Source organism: Ricinus communis, chromosome 1 (genome assembly GCF_019578655.1).
Source record: "Ricinus communis isolate WT05 ecotype wild-type chromosome 1, ASM1957865v1, whole genome shotgun sequence".
In the NCBI taxonomy this organism is placed as follows: domain Eukaryota; kingdom Viridiplantae; phylum Streptophyta; class Magnoliopsida; order Malpighiales; family Euphorbiaceae; genus Ricinus; species Ricinus communis.
In genome coordinates this window covers 25,323,986-25,329,441 of record NC_063256.1, presented here as the reverse complement: position 1 = coordinate 25,329,441, position 5,456 = coordinate 25,323,986, and the positions used below count along the sequence as shown (strand labels likewise).

Sequence of the window (5,456 nt, the reverse complement as noted above, 5' to 3'; positions counted from 1 at the left end):
GGCATTATTGTTCCTCCAATCGAAATTGGGGTGATTGCGCCATCCAGGGTTGTATGTATTCTTTGTAGGGGTTATTCTACTGCCTCGGGGCATTCCCATATAATCAACTGTTCAACATCGGGAAGATATAGTAGAATTAGATGGAAAACTAATAGAAGATGAAGCAAACATACCTCCCGCAGTACAGTTCGCACTGTAATGCGGGCCACCACAAAACTCGCAGCCAACGTTCGCTGCGTGAACCGGCATCTGGAGTTGGTCGATCTTCTTGGCTAGAAGCTCCACTTGAGCTCGCCAAGGCTGTAGAGTCCACTTGGTTGACCACTCCTTGTCTTCCTGGTCGGTTCCTAGAGGATTGCCATTGATAGTTGTTCATGGCCATTTCCTCTATCAAGTTCTGAGCTTGCTCGGGCGTCTTACTGTTTAGCGCCCCTCCGCAAAGATCCACCATCTCGCCTCGCTGCGAGGTTCAACCCATTGTAGAAGGTCCGAACTGCATCCACACCGGCAATCCGTGATGTGGGCAGATCTCAAAAGATCTTTAAATCTCTCCCATGCATCGTACATGCTTTCATCATCAAACTGCACAAAAGAAGATATATCATTTCTAAGTTTAGCGGTTTTAGCGGGAGGAAAATACTTATATAAAAATTTTTCTGACCAACGCCTTCCGGTGTAGTGATCGTCATTGTGGAAGAGATTGCAACCATCTCTTTGCTCTGTCCCTCAAGGAAAATGGAAACAATCTCACCGAATGGCATCATCGGTTGTTCCATTTATTTTGAATGTGTCACAAATCTCCAAAAAGTTGGAGATATGTGCATTGGGATCCTCGCTGGGCAATCCTCCAAACTGCACGCTTTGTTGGATCATCCGGATAACATTGGCCTTTATCTCAAAATTGTTGGCCACATAAAGTAGTCCGACTATACTAGTTTTCGTCCCATCCAAAGATGGTCGAGCAAACTCGTACATCGTCCTCGATCCTCACTCATGGGGGTCATGGTTTTCCATCGTGTCTAGTCTATCCACAGGTATCTCAACCTCAATCTCCTCCTCTTCTAATTGCAACCTCTTCCTTAAGAGTTTGAGGGATCGTTCTGGATCAGATAGAGGCTCTATAAGATTCGAGTTTGAGCTCCTGGTCATAAACTACTTGAAACCGAAAGTCCACACAACCACCGATCAACAAAAATAATATAATAATAAATAATAATAGAATTAAAGAATAAATGAATAAAATAAATAATGACTAAATTAACACAAAACAATTCACTCTAGTTCACCGTTACACAAGAACGGCGCCAAAACTTGATGGGTTCTTTATGCAACCTACACCTAAGGCAGTGAACCTACCGATGCAGCCTAGCACTAGTGAGTATCAAGGTCGTATCCCTGGAGATCGGGTGAACCTAGAGTTACTACTGCTTGCTATGTTATCTAGTTTGAAATAGGGTGTGAAAGTTCTAACATACCAGCTAATGGTTATGAGTGCAATTAAGTAAATGAAGGACAACAATGGAAAATTAAAAGACAATTGTAAAGAGAGAAATAAATCCAAAAGGGAGCCTAAGTGATGGAATTCTAAAGATGAATTTTATGGATTGCCGATCTTGCTTACCCGTGCCTAAATCCTGAATTGAATCCCTGCCTCTCTCGAGCTTACCGGATTCCTAAACCTGCACTAACCTAATGGAATCTCTTCCTATCAGATTACTACAAATTAGCATTAAGTATGATTTAAGACTATTAAGAGTTGTTAGTTCTTAATCCGGCGAGTAAATCAACCTCATCTCTAAGTGTTAACTACCAGTCCTTACTATTCAAAATCCAGTTGTAACAAGCATTTCTCAATGTCAAGAAACAACATAATAAACAATTAATCCAACGTCTCAAATTAACTGAATTAAACTTTTATTACTGAATAGCAAGAAGATTGCAAGAATGACAATTATAAAAAACTAACAATTAAGCATAATCCATCAACAAAGGTGAACCCTAATGGATTCAAAAGATCTAGCTGCTCATGTTCATAGTCAAAGCAATTAAAGAACAAAATAAGGAAAAACAAATTAAAGGTATGTACACCCTTCTCTTTCAAGCTGAATGAGAAACCCTAAATTTGCAAATTCAAAATCTCAAACCCTAGTTGCCTCTTGAATGCTCCCAAAGTTTGTCTTGATCTTTAATTCGATGTTGGAATAAGTGGAATCCCCCCTTCAATTGATGAAAATTGATCTCTCCAGGTCTACAATTGAGGTATAGGAAATATTTGATTAAGTGTGTGTCTTGGAATTGAGTCCAAAAATCGTCTTCTTCAATTAGAATTCAAAATCGCCTATATAGTTGATTCAAGACGGCCGAGTCCAGGTGTCACCACAGGCCGTGCCCAAGGCTTGATCCACCACAGGCCGCGGCCGGAGGCCGTGGTGGCTACGAAGGCATGCTGAAATGGCACAATTAGGGATAGCCTCTTGATAATTCAGCACGGCCGGAGTCCAGGCCGTGCTCAACCCTCGGGGTGCTTGTTCTCGCCCAATTTGATGGATTTTGCTCCGTAATCATACGTATTTCCCTCGATTCTTTGATGGTGTCCTTCGAAATGACTGGAAATGAAAAGGGAAACAAAAGACAGGTGATTCTAGCATAAAACGGGATAATCATGCATAAAAATGTGAACAATCGGGCATGAAAACATGTGTAGTATGATGCTTATCATGAATAATACCTTTAATCATATATTAATTTTTAGCAATCAAAATGTTATTTTAGTGTAATAATATTTAGAAGTAAAACAATCTTGAAAATAAAGATTAAAACAATCGGTAAACTTATCAATAACTTAGATATTTCATGAAACAAACAACAATTAATTCCAATCAAGAGTTGAGTGGCATTCCACCGAATTAGGTTTAAACCTTTCTCAAACGTTTAAACTCATAATTCCTAAGAGGAGGGAGAAGAATCTCTTCTTAAACCTACATACTTAAGTCATGTAGTAAGATTAAGGAACTATTAAACTAAAGGATCTTATAGATCTATCTTTAGTATCCCAATCAATCCTCAATCCCTAAGATGTGATCAGTTCATTAAAAGTTATCTCTTACCAATTTATGAAAATAAAACCCAATTAATATGTTGACTTATCAAATTAAGCAATCAAAGGGATAAAATAACTCATAGAAAAGATTAATTGCATTAACTTTGAATCAATCTATATAAAACAAATTAGGATTCATCAAAACCCAAATAGCAAGAAAATTAGCTCCTAAACATTACAATAAACAAATAAAAAATAGGGAAAGAAGATTGCAAACTATTCATGGAAGAGTAGAGATGAAAATCTTCAATCTTGAAAAATAATGAAGGAATCGATGTTCTTCCTTGAGAAATGACCAATCAAAACCCTAAAATGAAAGAAAAATGAAATTTCTAAGTGTTTCTCTCACTATAAATGAATATATGACGGAACTCCCTAATAAACCCTAAAATTTCCTTTAAATGATGTCTTTTTATGTTCCACATAGGGACCACATAGGCACCACACGGCTGTGTGACATCCTTAGCTTTTCGTAGCTTGAATATGTGTCTCTTTCTGTTCTTTACTTTATGGGGTATTTTAGAGCATCGCTAAAATCGAGTTGAGGCTTATGTTTAACCAAAGTTGTAGCTCTTGAAGAGTACTTCATTTTAGGAGTTTGAATCACCTCAATTAGATCTCAGTAGCTCTAGATAAGGCCAAAATATTGAGACTCCAAACAGAAACAGATTGCACAACATCTAAATTCGACCCAAGTTTTCTCATCCTTAGTAACCTAATATGAAGCTGAACCATTCATAAGCTTTATATCTTAGGAAGCCCTCTACAAAATTGATGAAGACCGCTTTTCAATTCTAGACCTGTAAGATCATAAAAAACTGCACTAAATCTACTGCGATCAAATATGTGTAATGCTGAAATTCGTCTATTTCTTCCGCACGGGAAGCACACGACTTGGTTGGCTAATGTGGTCCTGGTCCCCAAGAAGGATGGAAAAATCAGAGTTTGTGTAGACTATCGAGATCTCAATAAGGCCTCGCCTAAAGACAACTTCCTTTTGTCGCATATAGATTTCTTGGCAAACAAATCGACAGCCCACGCCATGTACTCCTTTGTAGATGGGTTTTCAGGCTATAACTAGATAATGATGTCAGTAGTGGATAAACTTAAGACAACCTTCATCACCAAATGCAGGGTATTTTGCTATAGGGTCATGTTGTTTGGATTGAAGAATGTTGAGGCTACCTATCAGCAGATGGCCGTCACTATGTTCCTCGACATCATGCAAAAGGAAGTGGAAGTGTATATGGATGACATGATGGTCAAAAAACCAAGTCTCACGTAGGACACGTGTAGGCCCTGGATAAATTCTTGGAAAAGGTATAACAGAATAACCTGTGGATAATCCCTAAGAAGTGCATATTTGGTGTCACCTCGGGTAAGCTGCTGGGACTCCTAGTAAGCTAGAGAGGTATTGAGGTGGACCCCGACCAGGTAAAGGCCATTCGGGACATGCTAGCACCCAAGATAGAGAAGGAAGTCAGGGGCTTTTTGGGAAGAGTTCTGTACATCAGTCGGTTAGTCGCTAAGCTCATATCAATCTGCTCACTTATCTACTAGCTATTGAAGAAAAGGGTCAGAAGGTGGTTTGGGATAAACAATGTCAAGCAGCCTTTGAAAGGATCAAGGAATATCTTATGACCCCACCAGTTCTGTAGCCTCAGCAGCGAGGGTGGAGCCTCATCCTATACATAGCTGTAGAAGGGGAAGTCCTAAGGGCAATGTTGGCACAAGCTTTAAAAGGAGGAGTCAAGCATGTTGTGTATTACATCAGTAGGAAGTTGCTGCCATACTAGAGCAAGTATAAGTAGAAAAGACATGCTTAGTAGTGGCATGGTTATCAAAATGGGTATGACACTATTTTTAGTCTTACTATGTGCAGGTAATATCAAAGCATGACCCTATGAGGGATCTGCAAGGGACACCCTCTCTGGCTGAAAAGTTAGGGAAATGGCTCATCATTTTGATAGAGTTCGACATTGATTACTTGACTAGAAAGGCAGTCAAGGGGCAAGCAGTAGCGAACTTCTTAGCATAAAATTTAATCATCGATGATGAACCTTGTGCATTCAAATTCCCAAATGAGGGGTTAGCTGCCATATCAGTGGTTGGATGGAGACTATATTTTAATGGGGCTATCAAATAGAGAGGAGCAGGGGTGGGGATCATATTGACGATGCTGGTAGGCGAGATAATCCTATTAGCTAAGAAGTTGAGTTTCTAGGTGACCAATAATATAGCGGAGTACGAAGAGTGTGCATTTGGACTAAAAACATTACTTGTTATAGGAATTCATGAGATGGAGATCCTCGGGGACTCGATACTGGTGGTATCGCAAGTTACGAGTGAATAGTAC

The 5,456-nt window shown here is 39.4% G+C and overlaps 1 non-coding gene across 1 annotated transcript; it reads left to right on the top strand.

The window, feature by feature from the left end:
* Positions 1-509: 509 nt before the first annotated feature.
* On the top strand, positions 510-615 carry LOC112535640. The gene has a single exon (XR_003079723.2). It is a non-coding gene; the product is annotated as a small nucleolar RNA R71 (small nucleolar RNA).
* The last annotated feature ends 4,841 nt before the right edge of the window (positions 616-5,456 follow it).